This window comes from Chlorocebus sabaeus, chromosome 10 (assembly GCF_047675955.1).
Source record: "Chlorocebus sabaeus isolate Y175 chromosome 10, mChlSab1.0.hap1, whole genome shotgun sequence".
Taxonomy (NCBI): domain Eukaryota; kingdom Metazoa; phylum Chordata; class Mammalia; order Primates; family Cercopithecidae; genus Chlorocebus; species Chlorocebus sabaeus.
The window spans coordinates 30,350,807-30,363,009 of record NC_132913.1 but is presented as its reverse complement, the minus strand read 5'-3'; the positions used below and the strand labels follow the sequence as shown (position 1 = coordinate 30,363,009).

The following is a 12,203-nucleotide window of genomic DNA, read 5'->3' as shown; positions in this document are numbered from 1 at the left end:
CTGCCCAGTTTAAGTTAGAAGGGTTCTCTTAGATCCTATAATAAACATGGGAAGGTTCGTCGGAATCCCGGATAAGGATCCATTCCTTCTTGGCCAATGAATATATTCTGGTCTTTAAGAACTAGAAAAGTAGACTGGGGATGGTTGCTCACGCCTGTAATCTCATCACTTTGGGAAGCAGAGGTGGGTAGATCACTTGAAATCAGGTGTTCAAGACCAAGCTGGCCAACATGGTGAAACCCCGTCTCTACTAAAAATACAAAAATTAGCCAGGTGTGGTGGTGGCGCCTGTAATCCAAGCTACTCAGGGGGCTGAGGCAAGAGAATTGCTTGAACCTGGGAGGCTGAGGTTGCAGTGAGCAGAGATAGCACCATTGCACTCCAGCCTGGTTAGCAGAGCAAGAATCCATCTCAAAAAAAAAAAAAAGAAGAACCAGAAAAGGGAAAGGCAAACCCCAAAAATTCATGGGAAAGTAACCAAAACTGTGCTGGGTGGCATAATTGTTTCATTATGTACAGCTGTTTGTTTCTTTTTGTTTGTTTGTTTGCCTTAAGATGAAGTAGAATTAAGCAACAAAATGCTTAAGAGAATCACATTCATGACATTATTATTATTTTACCATTGTTGTTAAGCCAACTGTGCATATTTAGTATTTCAAATCTTTGAAATGTTTTGGAGAATTTGACATATGAAAATAACAGGTCAGGCTTGTAACTCTAGTTTAAAACATGTAATTGTATAATCTTATATTTAAGGTCTTTACTTAAAATCTCAGTAAATTTATGTAGAGTATTAGAACATCATTGGTATAGGTTTATTCTATTTTTAAATTAATTTAGAGACTTTATAAGAATGTTTAAGTACTCAAAGAAATTTTCAACCAATGTAAGTATTTAATGAGTGAAATTGAGGATATTGAAATCACACTATAGCTTAAAATGTTTAAAGGATGTTATGTTTCTAAATGGTACCAAATATTAGTGAAATATTTCCCATATAAAAAGGACATTTTCCCCCAGGAAATGTAGTTATGTGCACAGATCAAATTTTATTTCCACATTGTTGCAAAAGAAAAGATCTTAAATTAAACAATTTGAAGCTTTCATCTTGATGGTTAGATATCTTTTTTAGCAAAAAGGAAACATAAAAAGATGTCTGCAGAAAGATCATTGAACTCTTGACTATCACTCAGTTGAGTGAAATGACAACTGGTTTCCCAGAAGAGGTCTTAATATCATTAAAAGTTTATCTGAAAACTGCTTAATCAGTTTATCAGGAATGCTAATTTCTTCCCAGAAGGAGGTTATGATTTAAAAGGTCTGTCCCGGGCCAGGTCAGGGACAATTTTCTCTTTACAAATTTTTTAAATTATTAACTTTATTAACATTTTCTAGACTTACACATGAAAAATAAATTTTGTGATCTACTTTTAATTCTAGTAGTTAGTAAAAATCTTGATTTATCATTTCCTTTTTTTCTTAAAAGAAAAGCATCTTCAGATTGGACTTTTAGTTACCCAAAAATCACCTGTAAGGACACTTCCAGCCCAAAATAACCACAAAAATTTATCAAGCAGTATCTCCTGCTTATACAGATTTTTGCATATGTATGTTTATACATATATGTACATATATACACATATATATGGTAGTTTATATTTTATAATGTTTTCATATTATGTGTGACTTTGTTATGCCTTGCTGTAAAATACACACATACACACATGAACCCAGGCTCATCAGACTAAAGATAAAAAATCAGATCCTATACAAGGAAAGAAGGAAGAAACAGGAATGAGGTTATTACCTCTGTTCCTTTCCTAATAATTAAACCTGACATGTCACATAGGTTCAAACCTACAAACAATAACAAGCAAAAATGATTAGTATAGGAAATACTAGGCTATCCTATCCCCCATTTGCTCCCAAATCTTCCATCTTATTTTCCTAGTCCGTCATTTATCTTTGTTTCCTAACTTTGATATCAACACCTTACCCTTCAGGACCAAAACATTAATTCTCCAAAACATTCATCGCTGAGAATGCTGGGGACTAACCTCTCTCAGTAAATATCTGTCCCTAGTCTGAGGTAGGTTTAAGCTCCCCTCCCCAGGAACAGCTTGTGTCTATGGAGCTGTGCCCAGTGCGAAGAACTGCAATTGGAAGGCAATTCTGAAGGACCATCCCTGCTGGGAGCTCTCTGCAGTTGGCTGAGAAGTCTTTGAAAGCTCATCTTTTCTCACCAGCCCAGTCCTGCTTCCTTCTCCTCCCCTGACACAGAGTGTGTTGATTTCAAGAGCATTTCCCAATACCTCCTGCACACGAACCTCCACCTGAGTCTGCTTCCTGCAGCTATGAACTTCAAAGAAAGCATGGGTGAATGATTTGGAAGCCTACCTTCTAGGAGAAAATCGGTCTTTGGTTACTGACCAAAGCAGGGGATGAAGGTAAAGCATTTCAGGGTAAAAGGGATCAGGAATTCTCTCAGGCAGCTACAAAGTAGGTGGACCATGTCCTTTATCTCTTCCCCAGCACCATAGATGCCCAACAAATTGAGACTGTCTGAACTATCTTACCTGCTATTATCTTAATTTTAATTGCTTTCCCATCCCTACATATTCTGTATTTAACAGGTTAAATTAATAATCCTTCTATTACCATCAAAACAATTGGCCATCAATGATATTGAAATTATGAATGTACAGACTATAAAGAATAAGGTTTCGATTCTTATATAATCCCAATAACAGACTTAAAACCAGGAGAACTTCGACTCCTCAAAGTTGATAACCAAACAATTCTCCCAATAGAAATTCCTATCCATATATTAATTTTATCTGAAGATGTCCTGCACTCATGAACTATCCCTTCATTGGTCCTCAAAACAGATGCAACCTCTGGATGCCTAAATCAACCCACCTTAACCGCTACACGGCCAGGCCTTTACTATGGACAGTGCTCAGAAATTTGTGGGTGTAATCACAGTTTTTTACCTATTGCCCCAGAATTAATTCCTTTAAAAATTTTCAAAACCTTATCTACATCCATACTATAACATAACTGTAAAGTTACCCAGCATTAACTTTTTAAGTTAAAGACTGAGATGATCTATACCTCTCTACAGCGAATGCCTCAGTTAGATACTTCCACATAATTCATTGTTATTCCATCAATAATCATAACTTTAATCTCAGTAATTCAGTTAAAATTATCACATTTCATTTACCATGTATCTCCTACATCAAAAATAATCAAAACACAAAAACATAATAACTGCTGAGAATTAAAATGAACAAAAATCTATTCACCTGTTTTACTATCCCAACAATTCTAGGCCTACCCATAGTAATATTAATCATTTTATTCCCCACCATGCATTTCCAGACTCCAATCACCTAATCAGTAATTGATTGATCTCTATCCAACAATGATTAGTTCAACTTGTACTAAAACAAATAATAACTACCCATAATATTAAAGGACAAACCTGATCCCTTATACTGATATCCCTAATTCCCATCATTGCCTCAACCAACCTCCTCGGGCTTCTATCCCATTCATTTACACTGACTACCCAATTATCAACAAATCTAGGTATCGCAATCCCCTTGTGAGCAGGTGCAGTAATCACAGGCTTTTGCTTTAAAATCAAAACCTCCTTAGCTCAGTTTTTACCACAAGGCACATCTATGCCACTTATCCCTATACTAGTGGTCATTGAAACTATTCGCCTATTTATTCAACCAGTAGCATTAGCTGTGCGATGAACAGCCAACATTACAGCCGGTCATCTATTGATACATTAATTGGAGGAGGCACACTAGTATTATCAACTATTAGTATCCCTGCAGCTGCAATCTCTCTCATTATTCTAATCTTCCTGACCATTCTCGAATTTGCTGCAGCTCTTATTCAGGCTTATGTCTTCACACTACTAGTAAACCTTTATTTACATGGTAATACATAATGACCCACCAAACACACACCTACCATATAGTCAAACCCAGCCCCCTGACCACTAACAGGAGCTCTCTGGGCTCTCCTAATAACATCTGGCCTGGCCATATGATTTCACTTTAACTCCATTACTCTTTTAACATTAGATCTACTGACCAATACACTAACTACATATCAATGATGACATGATGTTATCAGAGAAAGTACATTTCAAGGCCATCACCACAATTGTCCAAAAAGGTGTCTGATAAGGAATAATTTTATTTATTATCTCAGAGGTACTTTTCTTTGCTGGTTTCTTCTGGGCATTCTACCACTCTAATCTAGCTCCAACTACAGAGTTGGGGGACACTGACCTCCAACAGGCATTCTTCCCCTCAGTCCTTTAGAAGTACCCCTCCTGAATACATCTGTGTTACTTGCTTCAGGAGTTTCAATTACTTGAGTTCATCATAGCCTGATGGAAGGTAGTCAAAAGCAAATAATTCCAGCACTAGTTGTCACTATTACCTTAGGCATATACTTCACCCTTCTACAAGTTTCAAAGTTTCAGAATATTTTGATGCCCCTTTTACTATCTCTGATGGAATTTACAGCTTGACGCTTTTTTGTTGTTGTTGTTGTTGTTTTTGAGACAGACTTTCGCTCTTGTTGCCCAGGCTGGAGTGCAGTGGCATGATCTCGGCTCACTGCAACCTCTGCCTCCCGGGTTCAAGCAATTCTCCTGCCTCAGTATCGCGAGTAGCTAGGATTACAGGCACGCACCACCACACCTGGCTAATTTTGTATTTTTAGTAGAGATGGGGTTTCTCCATGTTGGTCGGGCTGGTCTCGAACTCTCAACCTCAGGTGATCTGCTCACCTCGGCCTCCCAAAGTGCTGTGATTACAGGTGTCAACATTTCTCACTATCTGCCTCCTCCGTCAGTTAAAATTCCACTTTACTACGATTTTGACTTTGAAGCCACCACCTGATATTGACACTTCCTAGATGGAGAGTGACTATTGTTATATGTCTCTATCTCCTGATGATGATCCTACTCTTAGTATAAGCAGTACCATTGACTTCTAATCAATAAGTTGCCATAATATCCGAAAAAGAATAATTAACCTGACACTAGTCCTAGTAACCAACACCTTACTGGCTCTAATACCAAAAGTAATCACAGTTTGACTCCCACAACTTAATATTTACATAGAAAAATCCAGCCCTTATGAACGTGGATTTGATCCATTAACCTCTGCCCGCCTCCCCTTCTGCATAAAATTCTTCCTAATGGACACCACATTTCTCCTGTTTGACCTAGAAATCGCTCTACTACTACCCCTGCCATGAGCCCTTCAAACAAACAAGGTGACACTAATAATCAGCACAGCCCTTATACTAGTTACCATTTTCATCCTAGGTTTGACTCACGAATGAACTCAAAAAGGATTAGACTGAGTTGAATTGGTAAATAGTTTAAATTAAAATGAACGATTTTGACTCATTAGATTATGATAGACCATATTTACCAAATGCCCTTTATTTATATCAATACTATATTAGCATACACCATAGCACTTCTGGGAATATTAGTCTATCGATCCCACCTAATATCATCCCTATTATGCCTAGAAGGCATAATATTATCAATATTCATGGTAATTACTCTTATAACTTTAAATATACATTTCACTCTGGCATCCATAACACCCATTATTCTCCTAGTATTTGCTGCCTGTGAAGCTGCAGTGGGCCTTGCCTTACTAGTTTCAGTCTCCAACACGTAAAACCTAGATTATGTACAAAACCTAAATTTACTTCAATGCCAGAAGTTATTACTCCAAAAAGTATACTGTTACCAATAACATGACTCTCTAAAAACTCTATATTCCAAATTAACACAACTATTCACAGCCCATTCATCAGCCTTATTACTCTACTATTTTTTAACCAATTAAACGATAATTCATCTAACTTCTCATTAATCCTCTCCTGTGACCCACTAACATCCCCCCTTCCAATCTTAACAACCTGATCCCTACCACTTATAATTCTAGCAAGCCAATATCACCTTTCCAATGAGTCACCCCCATGGAAAAAAACTCTATATTTCCATATTAATTTCCCTACAAATTTTTTTAATCATAGCATTCACAGCCACAGAACTAATTGTATTTTATATTCTCTTTGAAGTTACACATATTCCTACCATAATTATCATCACCCACTGAGGTAACCAATCAGAATGCCTCAATGCAAGCTCATATTTCTTATTTTACACACTAGTAGGGTCCCTTCCCCTACTTGTTACACTTGTCCATACTCAAAATACCTCGGGTTCTCTAAATATAATTATAATAATATTTGCCACCCAAGAACTATTAAACTCCTGTTCTAATAATCTTATATGACTAGCGTGTATTTTAGCTTTTATAGTAAAAATGCCTCTATATGGACTTCACCTATGACTCCCCAAAGCCCACGTGGAAGCCCCTATTGCCAGCTCAATAGTACTTGCAGCAGTGCTCCTAAATCTAAGTGGCTATGGTATTATATGGCTTACCCCTACCCTCAACCCCCTAACAGAATATATAGCCTAGCCCTTCCTCATACTATCCTTATGAGGGATTTTATGACAAGTTCTACTCATCTACGACAAACTGATTTAAAATCACTTATCACATATTCCTCCATAAGCCACATAGCACTTGTTGTTATAGCTATTCTCATTCAAACCCCTTGAAGCTTTACAGGTGTAGTCACCCTTATAATTGCCCATGGACTCACTTCATCCTTACCATTCTGCCTAGCAAATTTGAATTATGAGCAAGTCCATAGCCGAATTATATTACTTACCTGAGGCCTTCAGACACTGCTTCCACTAATAGCCTCTTGATGACTTTTAGCAAGTCTTACTAACCTTGCCTTACCCACTACTATTAATCTAGTGGGAGAACTCTTCCTCACTATGGCTTCATTCTCCTGATCAAACATTACCATTATGCTTATAGGACTTAATATACTAATTACAGCCCTTTACTCCCTACATATGCTAACTACAACACAACGAGGAACACTTGCATATTACATTAACAGTATTAAATCCTCCTTTACATGAGAAAATATATTAATATTGATACACTTTGCACTGATCTTCCTATTATCCTTAAACCCTATAATTATTACGGAGTTTGCATACTGTAAATATAGTTTAACCAAAACATTAGATTGTGGATCTAATGATAGAAGCCTGCAATTTCTTATCTACCCAGAAAGTATTCAAGAACTGCTAACTCATGCCCCCATGCCTAATAGCATGGCTTTCTCAACTTTTAAAGGATAAGAGCTATCCATTGGTCATAGAAACCAAAAATATTGGTGCAACTCGAAGTAAAAGTAATAAACATGTATTTTACCAGCACTATAATCACTCTAATCCCTTTAATCTTATCAATCATTACTACCTTAGCCAACCCCTGCAAAAAAAGATTCATACCCATATTACATAAAAATACCTATTGCATGCAACTTTATTACTAGCCTCATCCCTACCACAATATATATATTTACAGAACAAGAAGTAATCATCTCAAACTGACATTGACTAACAATCCAAACTCCTAAACTCTCACTAAGCTTCAAACTAGACTACTTCTCCACAATATTTATCCCAGCAGCACTATTTGTTACCTGATCTATTGTAGAGTTTTCAATATGATATATAAACTCAGACCCTAATATTAATCAATTTTTCAAATATTTACTCATTTTCCTCACCAGAATATTAATTCTTATTACTGCCAATAACTTCTTTCAACTTTTTATCGGATGAAAAGGTGTGGGAATTATGTCTTTTTTACTAAATGGCTGATGATACGGCCGAACAGATGCTAATACAGCTGCCCTCTAAGTGGTCCTGTATAATCGCATTGGTGATGTTGGCTTTTTTTTTTTTTTTTTTTTTTTCTTTTTTTGAGACGGAGTCTCGCTCTGTCGCCCAGGCTGGGGTGCAGTGGCCGGATCTCAGCTCACTGCAAGCTCTGCCTCCCGGGTTCACGCCATTCTCCTGCCTCAGCCTCCTGAGTAGCTGGGACTACAGGCGCCCACCACCACGCACGGCTAGTTTTTTGTATTTTTTAGTAGAGACGGGGTTTAACCGTGTTAGCCAGGATGGTCTCGATCTCCTGACCTCGTGATCCGCCCGATCTTGGCTTTATTTTAGCTGTAGCATGATTCCTCTTATTCTCCAACACATGAGAGCTTCAAGTAGTATTTATTCTAAATCCTACCTCCAATTCCTTTCCACTAACTCGTCTTCTCCTACCAGCAGCAGGAAAGTCAGCTCATTTTGGTTTTCATCCCTGACTTCCTTCCACCACAGAAGGCGTAACTCCAGACTCAGCCCAACCCTACTCTAGCACCATAGTTGTAGCAAGGGTTTTTCTACTCATATGCTTCTACACTTGAATAGAAAATAACCTATTAATCCAAACCTTTACATTATATTTAGGGGCTATGATCACCTTGTTTACAGCGATCTGTGATCTAACACCAAATGACATCAAAAAAATCGCAGCATTCTCTACCTCAAGCCAACTAGGCTTTATCATAATCAAAATTGGCATTAATCAATCAATCACACCTAGGATTTCTTCATATCTGCACCCACACCTTTTTTAAAACTACATTATTTATATGTTTAGGCTCCAACATTCATAATCTCAATGATGAACAAGACATCTGAAAAATAGGAGGACTATTCAAGGCTTTACCCTGCACTTCCTCCTCCCTTATTATTGGCAGCCTCACACTTACAGGTGTGCCTTTCCTCATAGGCTTTTATTCTAAAGACCTCATTATCGAAACCGCAGACACATCATATACCAACACCTGAGCCCGTTCTAGTACTCTTAGTGCAGCCTCCCTAACAGCTGTCTGTAGTACCGGAATTATTTTCTTTGCTCTGATAGGACAACCTCACTTCACAACTCTGATTAATATTAATGAAAATAACCTCTTCCTAATTAACTCAATTAAGCATCTAATAATTGGCAATATTCTTAGCTGGAATCCTCATTACCAATAGTATTACTCCTACTTCATCCCCCCAAACAACTAGGCCACTTCACCTAAAACTCACAGCCCTAGGTGTGACTGCCTTAGGCCTTTTACTAGCAATGGAGTTAAATTTTATAGCTAACAATCTTAAGCTAAATTATCCACTACAGACATTTAACTTCTCCAATATATTAGGCTTTTACTCAGCCACAATCCACCATACAACCCCTCACTCAAGCCTATTTACAAGCCAAAATCTAGCCTCACTTTTACTAGACCTAATTTGGTTAGAAAAGTCCATACCAAAACCCATTTCACAAACCCAAATATCAGCCGCAATTACTGTATCTACTCAAAAAGGTCTAATGAAAGTTTACTTTCCCTCCTTTTCTATTTCACTCCTTCTAACTCTAAATTATCTAATCTATTACCCCGAGTAATTTCAATTGCAACATAAATACTAACAAACAATGTTCAACCAGCAACTACCAGCGATGAACATCCATAACTGTACAAAGCAGTCACACTGACAGAATCCTCACGCAATAACCCCACCCCCACCCTCAAAAATTATTCAACTCCTCACGCTATTAAAATTAATTGTGATGACCATCCCATCATACTCAACTATTCTCCGAATCAACACCACCCCATTAACAATCCTAATAATAAAGCCCCCCAAATGTCAATAGTCGACCCTCATATTTCAGGGTATTCCTCAATAGCCATTGACGCAGTATAACCAAAAACAACCATTATATCGCCCAAATAAATTTAAAACACTATTAACCCCACAAAAGCCCCATCAAAGTTCAACACAGTACCACAACCCACAGCACCACTAATAATCATCCCTAGGCCTCCGTAAATAGGAGATAGTTTCGAAGAAAAACCTACAAACCCTGTAAGAGAAAGAATACTTAATAAAAATAAAACATGTGCCATTATTCCTACACGGACTATAACCATGACTAATGATATAAAAAAACCATGGTTGTATTTCAAGTGTAAGAATACTAATGACCAAAATACACAACACACACCCGCTAATAAAAATTATTAACCATTAATTCATTGATCTTCCCAGACCATCCAACATTTCTACATGATGAAATTTGCTCACTTATTGGTGCCTGCTTAATTCTTCAAATCATCACAGAATGATTTCTGGCTGTACACTACACATCAGATACCTTAACCGCCTTCTCTTCAGTCGCCAATATCAGCCGAGATGTAAACTACGGCTGAATAATCTGCTATTTTCATGCTAATGGTGCTTCAATATTTTTCACCTGCCTCTTCCTACCTGTTGGCCAAGGTTTATTTTATAGGTCATTTATATTTCTAAAAACCTGAAATATTGATGTTATCCTCCTACTCACAACCATAGCAACAGCATTTATAGGTTACATGAGGCCAAATATCATTCTGAGGTGCTACAGTAATTACAAATCTACTATCAGCCATCCCATATATGGAAACTGACCTTGTACAATGAATTTGAGGTGGATTCTCAGTTGACTAAAGCCACCCTTACATGACTTTTTTTTTTTTTTTTTTTTTTTTTTTTTTTTTTTTTGAGACGGAGTCTTGCTCTGTAGCCCGGGCTGGACTGCAGTGGCTGGATCTCAGCTCACTGCAAGCTCCGCCTCCCGGGTTTACGCCATTCTCCTGCCTCAGCCTCCCAAGTAGCTGGGACTACAGGCGCCCGCCACCTCGCCTGGCTAGTTTTTTTTTTGTATTTTTAGTAGAGACGGGGTTTCCCCGTGTTAGCCAGGATGGTCTCGATCTCCTGACCTCGTGATCCGCCCGTCTCGGCCTCCCAAAGTGCTGGGATTACAGGCTTGAGCCACCGCGCCCGGCCTTACACTACTTTTAGCCTTCCATTTTATCGTTTCCTTCATCATTGCAGCTCTAACAACTGTTCTCCTTTTATTTGTATATGAAACAGGATCTAATAACCTTCGGGGATCTCATCAGACCCCGGCAAAATCACTTTCCACCCTTACTACACAGTCAAATATATTCTAGGCCTAACTCTCCTCCTCCTCCTCCTAATAATTCTAGTACTATTTTCATCTGATCTCCTGAGTGGCCCGGATAATTACACTTTAGCCAACCCCCTCAATACCCCACCCCACATTAAACCAGAGTGATACTTTTAGTTTGCATATGCAAACTTACGATCCATCCCCAACAAACTAGGAGGTATGCTGGCCCTTATATCCTCCATTCTCATTCTAGCAGTTATTCCTATACTTCACACATCTAATCAACAAAGCATAGTATTCTGTCCATTAAGTCAATGCCTATTCTGAATCATAGTGCTGACTTGCTCACACTCACATGAATCAGAGGGCAGCGAGTCGACTCACCTTATATTATCACTGGACAGACAGCATCAATTATGTACTTCGTTACTGTCCTCACCCTTATACCAATCATTGCCCTAAATGAAAACAAGCTACTTAAATGAAACTGCCCTTGTAATATAACTCAATACTCTGGTCTTGTAAACCAGAAATGGAGAATTTCCTCCCCAGTACAACTCAGGAAAAAAAGCATTCCTGCTTCACCATCAACACCCAAAGCCGAAATTCTTATTAAACTATTCCCTGTACTTTTTTCAACGCACACTTTAACTACCATGCCAGTTTTAATGAACTCTTACATTAGTGCTCTTATGTACTTCATGCATTACTGCTAGGCGCCATGAATAATATATTGTACTATAATTGTTTAACTGTACATAGTACATTAATACATCAAGGTACATTAAAAATACAATCCACATACATATAAGCATGTATTAATAACTCTCCAACTATCTCGCATTCGCTATCATTAATCGTACAACAAAACCCAGTCAATACAAATATCGACCCATACTAAAAATCCTTAATACTACATAGTGCATAAAATTGTTCATCGAACATAGCACATTTCAGTCAAAAAAGTCCTTGTCAACATGAATATCCCCTCCCAAATTTTGGTCTTTTAATCTACCAAGCTCTGAGAAACCATCATCCCTCTCGGGAGTACTACCTTCCTGGTTCCCAGCCCTTAACTCTTGGGGGTGACCATACTGAAACTACCCCTGGCCTCTGGTTCTTACCTCAGGGCCATAACACTAAGATTGCCCACACATTCCCCTTAAATTAGACATCTTGATGGACAGACTAGTGACTATCACCCTATTAACC

The 12,203-nt window shown here is 38.0% G+C and overlaps 1 pseudogene; it reads left to right on the top strand.

The window, feature by feature from the left end:
• Nucleotides 1-3,763: 3,763 nt before the first annotated feature.
• Nucleotides 3,764-7,285, top strand: LOC140712642 (NADH-ubiquinone oxidoreductase chain 4-like; annotated as a pseudogene).
• The last annotated feature ends 4,918 nt before the right edge of the window (nucleotides 7,286-12,203 follow it).